The 18,852-nt window shown below is 33.2% G+C and overlaps 1 pseudogene; it reads right to left on the bottom strand.

Moving 5' to 3' along the window:
- Positions 1-502: 502 nt before the first annotated feature.
- Positions 503-1,146, bottom strand: LOC149165538 (E3 ubiquitin-protein ligase RING1-like; annotated as a pseudogene).
- Between the last annotated feature and the right edge of the window lie 17,706 nt (positions 1,147-18,852).

The following is an 18,852-nucleotide window of genomic DNA, read 5'->3' as shown; positions in this document are numbered from 1 at the left end:
CTTGTAAGTAAATTCTATTTTAATGTCGTTTGAAATTTATTTTTGATACATATGAAACTTGAGATATTCAATTCAAAAATTGTGTAGAGTTTACAAATTAAAATGATAGTTGCCAGTAACAATGCTTCTGGAAATATAAGTACGATACCGTTCCAAATTTCTTGTTGAACCTTTGACTAAACATGTCTGAAAAACATCCTCTAAAAACATAAAACAGTTAAATTACAGCCCAGAAATAAAAAAATTATTACTTCAACAGATTTCTTGAACTCATGTAATTGTCCATTTTCTTACTTCTGATATATAAAATGATGGCAGTCAATAACATTGTCGGAAACAATGCGAATAATTCTTTCACAAAAAAATAAAATAATAACATGGCAGTTGAATATCAAAGATGTAATAAGCTGTACGAAATATATGCAGGGCAGAAGTTCAGTCCCCAAAAACTAGATCTGAGATTTCTACGATGAAAACTATTTACAGTGAGGCCCCGAAATATCTAATCCAAAGACGGCTCACCAACAGGAGCCCCTTCTTGCCCGTTCTGCCCATCCCTTTCATGTCTCGACAAAAACAGGGACCTGATAAGTGGCCAGGGAATTGCCAGAGAAAATTCTCTTCTCATCTCACTGCCAGCCTGGCCATTCTGTCCGCCCTCCGAATCTGACGTGTTCGCCTGTCTGTCAGACCCATCCCTTCTATTCTCCTCTGACAAATTGGCCTCCTCCGCTTGTCGTTTTTCCGCATCATCATCCTCGTCATCGACTGGCATCTAGTACCGGCACACGGGGCACGAGCTGTGCAGCTTCAACCACGGCTTACATGGCATCTGACGTGCCTCGCTTCTCAGTTCAAACTCCTCCAAACAAACAGCACATTGCGACAAGTCAGAGCTGAGGTGCTCCTCAGAAATTTTCACAGCGGGCATGGCCTCAACGGCGGATCTCTAAGCCGGCGGTGTGCCGTAATTGATTCGCATCGTTCTCTGCCAGGCGTTGGATCAGCCAGTCAAGCCCCGGTCCCCATGAAATAGTCACCGAAAGGCCATTAATGGGAAGCTAACAATCTCCTCCAATGCGAGCTCAGTGTGTTTTGAACTCGAGACTCTAGCTCTCATACCCAGGTTTGGAATTTGACGGGCATTTTGCCCGTCAGAGACCAGTTTACCCGTAAAATACGTTGAATTTTTTTAAATAACCGTCTAACCTGACGTGTTGGGAAGGATGCAGAACGTATTTTTGATGGTTAAACTGTTTTTGAAAACGTTATTAATATCATATCCTAAGAGTGACATCTTCCACTTCAACTTGGAACACTATAATAAATTGATAATCATCTTATCAACAAATGGAGTTTAGAAAAAATCCAGGTGCTTTAGAGGGCAGTTTCCTCGACTTTATTTTACAGAAATGGTCGGCTGAAATTAATATTCGTTTGCATCATAAGTTCCGTGATTGTGGTTTCGACAAGACTCGCTGAAAGATATTATTCATGAGTTCCGTGATTGTGGTTTCGACAAGACTCGCTGAAAGATATTATTCATGAAGATCCCGCTATTCAGAGCTCGGTTATTATTAAGTATTTTAGTTTTCTATAGTTTTTTTGGATTGGAATTAAGTATGGTATCTTTTAAAGAAATTGTAAGAAATTGTAGATTTGTGTGGATTAAATATTTTTATTTTTTAATATATAAATTAATTAAGTATATTTAAAAATCTCTCCAATTTTAAATAATTAAAATTTGATAAATATAATTCTTTTAAAAAGTTTAGTGTTTTTTAATGATGTTTTAATTAAAAATATACTTGAAATATATTAAGTGAATTTAGTGAATTGCTTTCTATAAAATTATAATATTTTTTGTCTTTTTTGTCCTTTTTTTTTAAATATTGGGAAAAATGATTATAATTCAGTGGTGAAATTCACATTGGGGACAATCATCACTTGCAGCTATCCATAATGCAGGTTGAATCATCATGGTTTCACTGGCAGCTATCCACAATGTAGGTTGACTCGTCATGGCTATTATAGAAAAACCACTCCTTGGAATTACCCTACTCCGAGTCCGAGTTTGACTTTCACTCTTACCAAATATCTCTTAGTCTTGGCCTATTAACCTATTTCCTGACATTCCATGAAATCAAACTCTTAGCCAAACAAAAGCAATTTTAAGACATATGATCAAACTAAAAAAAAATTGTCAACAATTCCAATTTATAAACACAATTCTTTTAAAAATTTGTAAGAAGTGTGTGTATATTTAATGGTTTATGTTTTACTCTATCCATCACCAACAAGGTGTGTTATTGAAACACATACTTGTAATACATTAAGTGGGTTCAAGTAAAACAAAACCTAATTTATTAATTGTACAATACCATCAGAATGAAACGAGTCTAAAACATCACTGAAAACTATTTTTTAATTTATTAGAATTAGTAAATGTAGAAATGGTGTTGAAGAACTCAATTGTAAACATGATAATGTAGATATCTTACCTTGGAAACCTTTTTTGACAAAACCTTCTAGAAATGACCTTTGTTTGGCTCTTTTATAGTTTAGGAATTATTACAAATAGAAATTATAAACTTATAGATAACAATGTTGCATATTTTTATTCCTAGGCTTCACATTCTCAGTGTTTCTCTATTTTCTTTTGTGCCATTAATTTTGCAAGATTTCAATTTTCCATGGGTAAATCTATTTAGGCCCTGATTTCACCTTTCATTGATTTGCTTTCTTGTTGATGAGCTTGAGGTGCATGTGAGTGGACCATGCCAATTGAAGAGAGCTTTCAAGTGAATTCGAATATGCACACACATAGAAAGTGAAACATATTTTTATTAAAGTAGGAATTACGATACTTACAACTAGCACAAAAGCACCTAAAGCCTAAGGACACACAACTAGGAAAATGGATTTGAGACCATTCAACAAAGGTTATTACCTAGTCTCCTTAAATATATGTCTACAAAACTAAGTGATCAATAAGCATCTAGTCTAATAGAGACTTTATATCAAATAATGTTATATATATATATATATATATATATATATATATATATATATATATATATATGCCCACAACACAACAAATTTGGCTTGGTTTGAAATGTTTTGTTTATGATGAGATCTCTTCAGATGCTCAATCTTATTATGATTGAATTCCCATATGTGTCACCTAGAAGGTACAAGGGGAAGAAAACATATATATTTCGTACTCCTTAGAAGGAATGTCGTTCAATAACTCACAATTCGTTCATTTGATTAGGGTAAGTTGGATTAGAATCTAAGCCCAAATAGTTTCCTTGAAATCCAATGAATATGTATCTACCTCTTATGCAAACATCATTAAAATTATCACTTGAATGAATCAAACAATCAATCCATGAGTGTGTTAGTGCATCATCGAACCTACATAGCTAAAAGAACAAAACCTCTTCCTTGTCACAATAATTTTGGACCACAATCTTGCTTGTTCCCACTTACTCTCCCTGAGTGTATTGGCCACCCACCTTTATTAGATTGTTTGGGCCAGAGGTCTGTCACAGTGTCATCGACTCACCACTCACTTATGAAAGTTATCCTATGTCACAATATCACCTATGGAATAGTGGAATTGTTGCTTCGACTACAATCTGCACCAGATATCGAGTGTCTCAACATATCACTTAAAAGATATGAAAGATATGGCTCATGAAGCTTATGAAATACTAAAACACTTTTTATACATTATACTTACTTGACTACAAACTCTCCACGGTGGTCCCTCACATTGATTCCATGTGATTATGATCATGGAGAGGATGCAGAGGATAGTCCATCTCATAGTTTTATTTTGTTGGTCATCTTATACGTCCCATAAGAACTCCTTAGTAATATCATGTTATGGCATGTTTGAGTCAAGGACATTTGATTTCAGAGTTATGGAGATTTTATTGTGAGTGTTCCATATAATTTCAAACCAAATTTCAGAATTCAATAAGTCATTTATGTGTTATGGTAATTTTGTTTTTTCTTTTCTTATGATAGATATGTGTTTTTAATGAAACCTTTATTAGTGAAGCGTTAATTTATTATCAAAACATCACCTTTGGAAGGGCAAAATTTTAAACATAACGTCTCTTGAAGCGCAGCATAAAGACCTAAAACGTCAAAAAAAAATTGTACGATGGGTAAAGAGGAATCCAAATTCCAACCCTGCTCATACCACTTGTTGGAGTTAGGATTGTCGTCACACCAAAACCCACAGGTGTTAATAAAAAGACACATCATTATATTTAAACACATGCCACGAAACACATGAGAAGCGTTGTCACCACCATTAACATAGAGCCAACACTTTCAACCACAAACATCGTCACAGGCCCTGAGGTTCCCTAGACAGGTCGAATCAGAGCCATCAGACCGGGACTGAGCTTCTTGAATCCATCCACCATCGATTTCTTCAACAAACCCTTCATTTGCATCTAGGGCAACAGACCTCTTCTCCAATTACATTGCGAATTGTTTCATTGCATATGTGGCATCAGTATTCAGAGCCCACGACGGCTGCCATTTTCAAATTCCAAGAAAAAGAAAGAAAATGCTCTGCAACTCTTTACCCTAGCACAGCAGAGGAAAAAAGCTCTGTAATTCTTCTTCAAATCTGGCCACGAATCGGCAGCTGGAAAGTGCAAAAGAAAGAAATTCAGTAGCAGAGGAGATGCTCCCACGGGTCTCTAATGTGATTGTGGAATTAAGCCGGAGAACTGCTTATTTGTATAACCGTAAAGAATAGTGTGGGAACTTCTCAGACATATCTCGAAATTGAAGTATATACAAGATTAAAAAGTTTATTTGATCTTTTATATATTTTATTTAGCATTAAAAAACAACTTAAATAACGAAAAATAACACATTATATTTTATAATATAAGAAGTTTATATGTGAAGTAATTTAATTATTTTTTGTTCATGTTAGACTCATATTTAAAAATACATCTATATTGATAATAAAAATCCATTTTAGTTTGCCTTGATAAACTGTTTAATATACATATTATATAAAATATTTTATTTTAACTTAATATTCTATATAACATTCAAAAATACACTTTAAACATAATTACAAAATCTAATTAAAAAAAAACAAAAAAAAACACTTTTTTTTCCTTAGTATAACCATTCTAGATCATTGAAAACTCTCCAGAAGCTAATTAAGCAATTGAGTCCTTCAACAAAACATTGCATCAAGTATTAAGCAAAGTATATAGAATAAACCAAAATGACTCCAATAATATAATGTTAACAGCATTAGATGCTTATAAAACATCATACAAGAAAGCCACTGGTTAGACACCTTTCAACCTAGTTTATGGTCGGAAAGCAATAGTGTAGTCCCACTACACTCCTAGATTAACACTGAAAGTATTTTCTGGTCTTACATATACATTGATAGATATAAGTAGTGGAGACTTCACTAGCTAAATGCATTGAAGGATGAAAGATAGACATTGTTGCTTCATTAGGAAATCCAAAACTGACAGCAAAATGCATGACAGAATCAGTATATTAAAACGAAAATTAATAAAATAAGATAATCTCATGCTTATATAGGATAACAATATAAAAGTAAAAACTTCAGAAATTTGGAACTGCCTGATTAGAATAATGTGTCAGGGAAGAAATCAAACAAACTAGTGTTGTTCAATTAGAAACAGCGAGAAAACAATTCTGTGACAAAGTCGTCAACGATGCCCAATTGAAAAATTTTACATTAATCAATAAAAATAGATCTAATGGTGAAAACCTTTTTGGGTATAGAACTATGATTCAAAAAAAATTTCACTTTTCCAAATTAATTTGTTTATTGTTTAGGTAAAAATAATTATAATAAAATTAAATAATAAAAGCAATGGATCATTTTGCTAAATAAAATTTTCTTTTATATAAATGAATGTTATAAATAATAATGAGGAACTTATCATGAAGGAACTTATTAGAATTGAAATAATCTCAAATTCATAGGAAATTGGTGGAAGAGGAGGACATGGCACGAATCTAATTTTTTAAATGTATTAAAAGTCAATGCAACCTAACAAACTCTTTAATACACTACAACCATTGATAAATATTAAGATTAAGTATACGCTAAGCATATTCCCTTGAGAATCAATCTAAACCCTCAATTAAAAAAATTAATAAAAAAAATCAACAAATCCTCATCCACGTATTAAGTTGAAACAAAAAATCTTCCGCAACAAGAAAAAAACATACAAAAATATCTTTCAAATCCCAAATAATTGTGAATTTACGATTCCATAATATTTTAGCTATATATTCGATGGATATCTCTTCCAACAAAAGTGTGAAACCATCTTACTTGACACTAATTATAAAACTCTATGACAAAGCTTATTATTACATGGGCGTTTGCAAAGACTTGCACCATATCCACAAGACAACAGTAGAACATCCACAGGGACTGACTATTGCAACATCTCTTGTCAAACCAATATTCCAATTCTTTGCTCTTGCAATGAATAAGTCGAATTTTCCAACAAGAGTCAATACCCTATGTAAAAACAAAGGTAAAAAGGGAGGTTGTGGACAATGCAACAAAGGCAGCAAAAAAGGTCGAACCACTTGCCAAATATGTACCCCTCTATACATTGCCTTGCCTGAAACCTCTATACATTGCCTGAAACATTTTTTTTCAAGTACAGATTGCATTTCCACGAGAATCGAGAGTACCTGTATCCAATTCATCAACACCAACATCAAAGAAAAATCACAAACTCAAGAATCTCATCATCCACAAGTACAACGCTTATCAAATTAAAAAATTGTATTATCATATGAGGCTCAAATTTTCTTATTTTAATCCACAGCAGCAAAATAAGTCAAGTACCTCACAGGATGAGTTGACCTACCAACTCAAAATGAAAGCCAATCAATCACACAAGTCAGGCTGACCAACCAGTGTAATTAGATAATTATAAGTACCCTGTGGCTGAAACATCTAACATAAATAGCTACTTGACCGGTGTAATTAGATAATTATAAGTACCCTGTAGCTGAAACATCTAATATAAATAGCTATTTGATGTAATAGGAAAAATTGAAAATTTGGAAGGATTTGTGGTAAGAGTTGTATTGTATATAGATAAAGTGTTAATTTATTGGTGTTTTGTTTGGTTTTTTTTGGTATGTTTTTTTTTTCCTTACATCTATATGTTGCTCTGTCGATATATTATTGAGAAATGTTCACATTTTTTTCATAGCTCAAAAATATGATTATTAATACTAATAAAATAAAAGTTTTCATAGCTCAAAAATATGATTATTAATACTAATAAAATAAAAGTCATAATAATTAAATACAAAATATAAAGTGTTAATTTATTGGTTTGCGCTAATTTATTATTTATTTATTTTCCTTATATTTATATGTTGCTCTTTTTATATATTATTGAGAAATGTTCACATTTTTTTCATAGTGCAAAAATATGATTATTAATACTAATAAAATAAAAATCATGATAATTAAATACAAAAGATCACATACTATACTTTCATATGTAAACAATAATGATTTGGAGATAATTTTTTCATATTGGTATTTTAGAATCTATATCCATCAAAAACTCAAGTAAAATTATAACATTGAAAATAAAATAAATGAAGGATAAAAAACTTATAACCCCTTTTAAAAAAGTTGTAAATCTACAAATATTTGAGCATGGGATTAAAAAAAACCACTATTTGAAATTCTAGTCGCTTCTATTATTTTATATTGATTTGAAGTTCAGGGATACAGTTTGTCATCTTATATTGATTTGAAGTTCAGGGATACAGTTTCTCATCTAGACATTTCTGAGAAAATATAGAACAAATTCTTAAGCAACTTATAACATATAATCTTTTAATTAAAGTAAATACACCATATTCTACTCCTCATGAAACAAGCCTTTCCACCATTAAAAACATGGCTTTGACTAGGTGTCTTATGCATAATAAGAGATTAAACAACATGGAAGACAAAATGTTTCTTAAAATTGCTTCTACATCTAACGAAAACTACCTTCAACTCAAGCACATATGACATAAGGATGCTAGGCGATAAAGAAGAAGATCATTTTGCAAAATAATGATAATATCAAAAATATTATTACATCAAAATTTTAAGAAGAAATTGTGGGATACAAAAAAAAACAAAACAAAACTAAAATATTACAAAGAAATGATCATATCTTGACTAGTGCAAAGAATAAAATAACGACTTCGGATTTGAATCACCAATGGATGCGGCCTTCAAATAGCTCTAATACCATGTAGGAATTTACAGGGTAAGTTCCTCAGATAGAACATCAAAGGACACCACTCACAAACAGATCACAGATCAATACACCAGTATCCTTGACGTGGTTAAAACCCTCAAAGAGGGAAACAGTCCACGGCCTAAGCCAACGCGGCCACTTCTGGTAATTTATTAATAAAAGAAAGAAAATTTACATAAGCTTTTTTCATGAACGGTCACACTACAAATGACCCTCCATGCTCTTTAAATAGAGATCATGGAACAATCTGGTGTTAAGCCACAGATCAAGTGTCGGTAATACCAAGGAGAGAATGAACCATCGGATCACTTCATGCCTAGAACATATCATGGCCATTGGATTGTGAGATTCAAATGTACATAGTAAATAAACACACTTTACCTAACTCAACACTAGACCAAGTTATACTTAACTATTTCCTATGTGTCGGAATATCCTAACATCCCCTCTTAAGAACAACTTGGGATAGGAGGATGTACAAATATGACACAATAGGAGAAGGAAGGCGACATTAGAGCTTATTCCCCCTTAGTGACAACTTCCTGAACTCCAACCATAAATTGAAGTTTAGTAAACTTCACCTCTGTGAGAGCCTTTGTAAAGATGTTTGCAACTTGATTATCGGTTGAAAAATATTGCACTTCAAGAACATGGTCATGAATGAGCTTTCTGATGAAGTGCATGTGTAGTTCAATGTGTTTGTTGCACTAATGTTGTACTGGATATTTGCATAGGTGAATGACACTTTGATTATCACACCAAAGTGTAGTCAGATGTTACTGTTGAAAGCTAAACTCTGACAGGATCTGACGAAGCCACGGGGCTTCCTTACTAGCTTATATGGCACCACGATACTCTGCGTTTGCTGAAGAAAGAGAAATGACACTTTGTTTCTTGCAAGCCCATGTAATAGGTCCAGAACCAAGAGTGAAGACATAACCTGCAGTAGACTTCCGATCATCAGGGTCACCAGCCCAATCGGAATCAGTGAAACATACCAATGAAGGAGATGCTTCTGCACTGTAATGAATCCCAAACTGAACTGTACCTCGAACATAACGAATTATTCTTTTAGCTGCTTTCCATCATTTGGGTTTTGCATAAACCAAGCAATAAGGCCAACAACAAAGGAAAGGTCAGGACGGGTATGGGTCAGATACAAAATTTTTCGTACAAGCTGACGATATAAGGTAGCATCAACTTCAAGGGAAGTACAAGTGACTGAAAGTTTGGCTCCAGACTGAAAGGGAGAAGGGACTATCTTACAACCTTCCAAAGGGAAATACCTTCCTTGGATTGCAAGACTTGAAGACCAAGAAAATAATGGAAGTGTCCTAAGTCTGTCATTTCAAACTACCTTTTAAGGCTAGACTTCACATGGTTTATAAGGTTGGGATCATTATCAGTAAGGATAAGATCACCAACATAAAGAACAATAATGATAAGAGACTTACACACTTTCTTGGTGTAGACAATATTGTCTGAATGACACCCAAAAAAGCTAGTATCTAAAAGAAAGTTATCCATTTTGGCATACCAAGCCTGAGGGGATTGCTTGAGACCATAAAGGGATTTCTTGAGCTGACATACAAGGCTGGAGTCTGTTTGTATAAAGCCAGGAGGTTGTTCCATATAGATTTCTTCATGCAAGTCCCCCTGCAAAAAGACAGATTTAACATCCATCTGATGGACTTCCCATTTGAAAGAGGCAGCAAGGGAAATAACAAGGCAGATAGAGTTCAATTTGGCAATAGGGGAGAAGGTTTCAGTATAGTCAATGCCTTCAACTTGTGAAAAACCCTTAGCAACAAGACAAGCTTTATGTTTATAAACTTTCCCATCTGATCCATACTTGGTTCTGTAAACCCATTTGCATCTAACAAATTTCCGTCCCTTTAGAAGAGGAACAAGATGCCATGTATCATTTGCCAATAATGAACGATATTCTTCATTCATAGCTGCATCCCAATCTGGATGGCCTGAAGCTTCTGCAAAGGTGTCAGGATCATAATTTGTTGAAGCTTGAGCCAGTAAAGAAGAGGCTCTATCGAACTGAGAACGTGTACGTCGTTGAACTATAGGATCACCTGCAAGAGCACCTGCTGCATCCCGAGTAGCATAGACCCATTTTGGAAGCTGAGGGGCTGAAGCAGAATCTTGAGAAGGTGGTGGAGGATTGTCATCCTTGCTATCATCATTTGAAGAAGAAATATTTTTAGAATTAGAAGGGATAGAGAGAGGTGGCACATCCACCAAACTAGGCTTATAGGCCGATGTATTTTTCAGAAAATTTTACATCTCTTCTAATGATAATATTTTTGGACTTAAGTGGAATAAGTCTATATCCTTTGACATCTTCAAAATATCTAACCTCAATACATTTTTCACTCTTAGGTTCTAAAGCTTTATGTTTCTCATCTAGAATATGGGCTCATGCTTCACTTCCAAAAACACGAAAGTGACTTATGGGCCCATGCTTCACTTCCAAAAACATGAAAGTGACTTACATCTAGTTTAATTGAGCTCCATGCTTCTTCTAGAGTGATATTCTTTAAAACCTTAGTAGGAGTGTGATTTACTATGTAGTTTAATTGAGCTCCATGCTTCTTCTAGAGTGATATTCTTTAAAACCTTAGTAGGAGTGCGATTTACTATGTAATTTGCACAGTTAATTGCTTCTGCCCAAAAATTAAGACTAAGTCCTTTAGATTGAAGCATGCAATTAGCCATTTCCTTTAAGGTGTGATTCTTCCTTTCAACTACACCATTTTTTTGTGGAGTATATGGAACAATATGTTGCATTTGAATTCCATGCTTAGTGCAAAATTTGATGAATTTTTTGTTAACATATTCTCTGCCATTATCAGATCTTAGCTTAAGAATTTGATGTCTAGATTGTTTCTCAACAAAGGCGTGTTAAATACTTCACTCTTGATTTTTAAGAAGTATAACTAAGTGCGTCTAGAGAAATCATCAAGGAAAGTTAAGAAATACTTGTAGCTAGAGAATGAAACAACTGGAAATGGACCACATAAATCACTATGCACAAGCTGTAAAGGGGCTGAGATGTGCCAAGAGGCACGTTTTTCAAAACTATCCCGATGATGTTTTTCGTGTACACATCCGGAACAAACACCATCTCTGCAAGATTTTGAAGGGAGCGATAGTTTAAGTGACCAAATCACTCATGCCAAATTTTGCTTCACTTCATCATTATGAGCAACAAATACCGAGGGAAGATTTGATGACCCAAAGTTTTTAAACTTATACAACCTTATAGAATCATCAGCAATGCTAATAGCTAAAATCTGTCTAGGATCTCTTAGGTCCTTAATTACAAGATCATGAGGGGATAATTCAACGATTTTACCTTCACCTGAATGAGTTATATTTAGTGCATAGCCAGACCAAGATGCTTGACAACCACATGCAACAATGCTATTCCTAAAGATGAAGTTGAAGTTGAAGAATGCTCCAAATGGATGTTATGCTTCTTCATTTCTGCGTCCAAGGCTTCCATCTTCTTAAAGCATTTGGATTCTAAGTGGCCATCTCGATTACAAAAGTTGTAATGTCTACCAATCTTCTTCCCTTTGTTTTTATTTTCATTACCATTTTGTTGAATTGACTTTTCATTTTGAGGCTGAAATTGCTTAGGACACTTCTTTGGTTTAGGACCATTCTTTTTAGGATACTTCTTCTTAGAATTCTTTGAATTTGGTTGCTGCTAGGTGGCTAAGGCTTTCTTAGAAGAGTTTCCTAGATTAAGAAGACCAAGATGTAAGAGTTTTTCTTGTTCTCTTATTAAAGAATCACAAAAGGAATCAAAAGAGGGGGACCTATAGTCTTGTCCTTGAGAAATAAATGCTTCTCTAATAGAATGGAATGTGGAAACAAATATAGAGTAGGCTGGTCCCAAGTTAGTAAGAATAGAATAGATAAGGCTACCATCTCCTTTCTTAACCTTAACACCTTCCAAGATAAGCCTAAGGGTCTTGAACTTGCACAAAAAATCTTCAATGGAAGAAAAATTATTGGGGTCTAATGTAAGCAACTCATTTTCGAGTTGATGGGCTCTAATTTTATTTTTAATTTCAAAAACTTTAGTGAGCTATTTCATTACTTATTTAGGGGTATCAAGTTCTGTGATATGGAATCTAAGGTTTGGATAAATAGACATCCCTATCAACCCACATGCTTGATCTTGCCTATTTTCCCATTTGCCTACCTTATCTTCATCTTTAGTTTTAGTTTCTTGGCTTGAGGCTATTATGTAAAAACCTTTACTTCTAAGTAAATCCACAATGTAGGACCACCATTGGAAGTAGTTGGTGCTGTCAAGAATAACTTGGCATGGACTTTCCATTTTAACAGAAACTGAAGCTATAGATGCTGAAACTAAGTGTTCCAATGGAAAGATCTCAAAAAATTAAGCTGATTAAAAAAAACGGCTCTGAAAACAGCGTCCGGGTGAAGAAGTTATGGCTTTTTGAAGAAAAGTTGTTGAAGATGTCGATAAAGTGCGTGAATGTGCAGAAGTGAATGATAATGTTATATTTAAAAAAAATCCCCATCTAATTAGCTCACTTTAAAAAAGATTTTATGTGACCCACTTTTATAAATAAGTGCAAGTCACTTTTACAATGGTACTTTATGAGCTACTCACTCAATTGTCACTTAAATAAAAGATAAAAAGACTTTAGAATTATAAGTGACTCACTTTTTATAATGGGTGAGAACACTTTTACATAATGTAACTTAAAAACATAAGTTGCATGTGCTTTTTGAAAAAGTAACTCAACAAAAAGAAAGACTTGAACCCAAGGTCAGACCAAGTGAGCTAATTTAAAAGGTTAGTAATTTTTGGAAAACAGAAAGGTTTTTTTTTTTTTTAGTGACCGAAGCTTTGGGGTGCATGCTTACTTGAAAAAACTCTTTTTTCCTACAAAACAAAAAACCACACAACCCAACATGGACATGCAAAAAAACCAAACCTTATGGCTTGAAGTTAACTTCCACCGGAAACTAAATATTTTCCTCAATGTTTCTGATTTTCCGAGATCACACTAAGGCACAGCGGAAAAGAGTATACGCATGAGAAAAATCCTTCCTTTCTATTTATGATTTGCCTAGATCGCACAGAGTCGTAAGGCAAAGAGAATACACAGAAATGAAAGGTACATATCTGGTAATAAAAAACAGAGAGCTAAATAAACCAAAATAAACAAAGAGATGAATAACTAGAACTACAAAAAAAATTGCATACCTCCAGATCTTAAAAATGACATAGCTAGGGCTACTGGAAACATTTTCACATGAAAAGAAAGGGGTTCCTCACTTGAACAGATGCTCCTAACACAATAGAGCAGTCCTCTCGGCCCGAAACTAGTCAGAAATAGTAGATCTAAGAAACGATAATCGGATGCAGTTGTATTGACTTCGGATTTTGATCACCAATGGATGTGGCCCTCAAACAACTTTGATACCATGTAGGAATTTACATGGTAATTTCCTCAGATATAACACCAAAGGACATCGTTCACAAACAGATCACAAATCAATACACCAGTATTCTTGACGTGGTTAAAACCCTCAAAGAGGGAAATAGTCCACGGCCTGAGCAACGCGACCACTTCAGGAAATTTATTAATAAAAGAAAGAAAATTTACATAATCTTCTCTCATGATCAGTCACACTACAAATAACCCTCCACGTTCTTTAAATAGAGATCATGGACCAATCGGGTGTTAAGCTATGGATCAAGTGTTGGTAATACCGAGGAGAGAATGAACCATCGGATCACTTCATGTCTAGAACATATCGTGAATGTCAGATTATAAGTTACAAATGTACATAGTAAAGAAACACACTTTACCTAACTCTACACTAAACCAAGTTATACTTAACTATTTCCTATGTATCAGAATACCTTAACATCCATAATGAAACTAAACAATCCCAAAAAAAAAATGAAGCTTAAAAAAAACTCTCTTAAATTGTCTAATTTATATTCAAATTAAATTTAAATTTCCAAATATTTGTCACACCACCAATTTTAATGAACTTTAACTCAATAACACTATAGTGATCTTTGGACAATTTTCAAAGCTTTTTTGTTTTTTTAAGGGATTTTGAGTAATCTCATGTTTTCTAAAAATCTAATAGACCATATTTGATATATACACATTAATTATCATCATTTAAGTTTTTTTATTATTGCACCAAGAGGTGTTGTACAGCCCAATATAAGGGAGATATATAGGTGTAATGTAAAAAAGTTTATCAATATTTTTAAATATCTGGAAAATATGAAAGTTTATATATATATATATATATATATATATATATATATATATATATATATAACAAAATTAAATTTCAAAATAACTCGGCTATCTTAATTTATAAAAGAAAGTTTATTTTTTTTTTAATGAATTGGATAAATATAAAGTACAAAACCATGTGCTCTATCAAAAGTTTAACAAGAAAAAAATTAATGAATTGGATAAATATAAAGTAAAAAACCATGGGCTCTAACAAAACCATGAACAAAAACTAATAGATTAAATAAATATAAAGTACAAAACCATCCAACATAACCAACCCATGGGCCATAACACTTTTCTTAAAACCCACTTTAACACAATCAAATCTAGCAACTAAAAATGAATGGTTTAGTATGTTATATACTATTTTTTTTCAAGGCAACCATGGTTCGCGGTCACTAAGTGGTCGCTACGTCCACGAGCTGTAATCCACACAAATCTAGGGGTAATCCAGCAAAAACTAATAGATTAAATCAATATAAAGTACAAAACCATCCACCATAACCAACATGGGCCATAACACTTTTCCTAAAACCTACTTTATAACTAATATTAATGTAGGGTAGTTAAATTTGACCATCAAAATTTAACACAATAATAAATTTATTATACAAGTTATGTGTGTGGTTCATTAAATTAATTAATATAACAGATAACTATATACTAATGATTTAATAAATGCAAATATGTGTATATGAGATACCCATAAACACTTTAACAATAATTATAGTAAACTATGTATATGAAATTGTCCATCTCAATCTATAAGTAAAATTTGAAAACTATAAATAAATAAATCAAGAATTAAACTCTATGATTTATAAAAGGATTAATAATTAAACATTATGACATTTTTTTATCAAGATTATGAATTAAGTTGGGATATTCTAATTAATACATGAAATGATTATACCCGAATCCAGGTGACTCATCGATGAATGTGCCCCATTCAATTCGAGTTGGACACCATAAATGCTTGGCATGATGACCACCTTCATCTAGCGGCTCGACATCACTGCTTATCTCCATATGTGTTGTCCTCAAGTCTTTATAACCTATCCTCCTCGGCTCATTCACACCTACTTGATGAATTCCCTTCTGTCAGCCACCATGTCACAATTAACGCACTTCACCATGCCTCTTAACTGTTACATCCCTCCCTTCATTCCCTCCATTTTGCATCTTGCTCAAAATCACAATCAACTTCTCCTAGCTCCCATATCCATCGTTTTCCCATCTCCCTCAGCAAGCTTCATAGACCTCTGAACATGCACCATGGTAAGAGAAAGAGGATGTGCTAATCACAGCAACAGAGGGTGAGCGCAGGGTCATCCACCCAGTGATCCTTGGTTGGGAGATCATTTGAATCTTTTCGATCCTGACATCTTGGAGCACATTAGATGCATCATTGTGGCCATGGATGTGGCAGAACACTGAAGACTAGGAGATGGGCTTTAGGTGGTCAGAAATCTATTGGCCCGTCATCTCTGGAACTAGGAATGCATGAGAGTTGGGGCTGCAAGGAAAATTGCAGAGTCCAATGCTTACATTAGTCATATCCACACTTTGCTCTGTCATCTTTCTAGAAATATTAGCATATATTTTCCTCCGGAGCTTGCTTCATCCACGTCTTCCAACTCCTTTGAAAGGCACTTTGACCAACAACCCTCTCACTAGTCAGGCTCTCAATCTCCCTCCATCATCCTAGTTGGAGATGGGTATGGCTCTCTAATTCAAGAGTCTATTGGCTCTCCCATTCAAGGATCCATCCCTACAGGATAACAACCAGTTTCCGCTCCACTATATTGTTTCTCAGCCCGTTGACAACATGCCCACTCCTCAGTGACCCAACCCCTTCAATAAGTACATTGAGGAGGATATTATATATGTGGGACCTCCAACACTAGGAGAAACACTGAAGCAGGTCCTATCTATGAGAGCTCCTTCAAACTTGCAAGGTAAACACCTAGTATGAGCAGGTTCACTTTTTGCTTCACTTGCATATGTCTTCTTCTATTTTCATAATGGATCATGCATGGACAACCAAATTTGCAATCACTTATGTAGAAGAGTTTTACAGCATATCTATGTTTTTCTCTTTCCAGGACAATGAACTTGTTTCATACTTTTCCATTATCAAAAGACCATTGGGTTTCCCCTTTTTAGTCCCCTCAAAGCTCTTACCAGTGGGGCATTTTCAGAATGCATTTTTCCCTGTATCCTACATACAATTTTTTTGTGCATATATAGTTCCTTTGTTCACAAAAAAATAGATGAAGTGCCTCTATTCGAAGAAACTTTTTGGGGCAATCTGATTCAAAATCTAGCACAAATTTTAAAATCATAGGTTTAAATTGTTTAATTGTCAAATATCAAATGCCTTATGAGATTTTTCGGTTGGAAAATCTATTTATGCATTCAAAAGTATATTTTAAATAATATGAAATCACAATCTTGCTAGAAATTGTAATGCCAAATTTAGGCCAAAAATCCATTTGTCAATTAGTTAAACTACATGAAATTAAGTTTAAGATAATAATTTTTTTTTTCAATTTAGAAGTTTAAATTTCAACAATTAAAAATTAATAATGAAAAAAATAATAACAAATATTTATTTATTTTATTTTTTTACAAAATGTTTAACATGAATTATTATTAATATGTTATCATTTATATTAATTTATAAAAATCATATTTAGCCAATAAAATACTAATACCGAAATATATTTGAGACACTAAAAAAAACTATAAATTAGCTTAGATCCATTTTAACTACAAAACTATAAATCCCTTTTGAAGTGAAAAGAGATTTGATCCTTCTAAACACTCAATAAATCTAAAATTAAAATAAACTTAATTAATTATTATTAAAAATAAAATAAAATAATATATATTAATAATTTTTATTAAATTAAACCCACTGTAAATATTAACTAACAAACATTGATTAAATCTAAATTTCAAAAATAACTAGCAAACATTGATTAAATCTAAATTTCAAAAATAACTTTAGTTTAAGTAATAACAACATTCAAAGTGAAAATTAATAAAAATGACAGTTCTTCGATTTTAAATTTAAAAATATATGGAGTAAATGTTCATTGGGAAAAGTCACAAATTAATCCAAAAGATAGCTATGGAAACCATAACGGTATTTTCGTTTCACTTCCAAATTCTCTTGAGAAACCATAGCGTTATTTTCGTTTCACTTCCAAATTCTCTTTAAACTTACAGAGTAAAATAATATTTAATATAAAAAAAAAAACAAAAATTGCCCCAAAAAAAATTGTTTTATTTTTTATTTTCATAAATTCATATAAAATAAAATAAAAATGGAATAATAAAAATAATTAAACTCTTAATTCAAAAATAATATTAATTTAAAATTTAAAATTCTTTTTAATTCTGGGTTAAAGGCTTAAGTAGTTATTTCAATTTTTTAGTCAAACTAGTTGTTATTTCTAACAGTTAGTTTTTTCAGCATGGAAAAACTATATATATTGTATTCATAGGAGGACTTAAAATACAGATACATTATCTTGGATATATTGCCGGAGAAATATGACTGCCGAGTATATGGCACATTCTATAAAGATGACTAAAAATATGGACTGCATGCAACCTATTTACCTGAAATAGATACTTTGGGAATAGAGTAGAAATCAGTAGGACTTACAAAACTTACAAAAACTTGAAGAGCGCATACCTTAACAAAGAGTTAAGCCAATGTATGAGAAAAAGAAAAAACATACCAGAAATTAACTGTTTTGAGAATCATATACCCTGAAAACAAAAATTTTGGACCTGGCAGTGGCTGTCCATTCTAATCTGCATCTGCCATGTGCCTTGGGGAGCTAAAAGACCTATTTTAGATAGTGAATCGGCTTCACTATTTTGGTTCTTGTCAATGTGGGAGATAGAATAGTCCCGCCTGTTATTCCACAACATTGCAATCCTGTCCAACCATCCTGCAAGGTGAAAGTTTTCTATATTGTGCTTTTGTAAAACATGATCAGTGATTAGCCTCGAATCTCCATAGATTTTCAAATTTGGAATATTAAGAAAATAGCAGAAGGAAAGGAGTCTCGTTAATGCCACCGCTTCAGCTTTATTGTTGGATCCCGGACCTGCATTCTAGTTGATTTCAATGGCTTGATCCTTTGCAGTCCTCATGAGTAAGCTGCATGCACATATTCCTTGTT

Source organism: Pinus tabuliformis, chromosome 5_1 (genome assembly GCF_031772625.1).
Source record: "Pinus tabuliformis cultivar Carrire ecotype Pingquan chromosome 5_1, CPIR1, whole genome shotgun sequence".
In the NCBI taxonomy this organism is placed as follows: Eukaryota; Viridiplantae; Streptophyta; class Pinopsida; order Pinales; family Pinaceae; genus Pinus; species Pinus tabuliformis.
The sequence above is the reverse complement of the archived record's forward strand: the minus strand, read 5'-3'. Positions and strand labels throughout refer to the sequence as shown.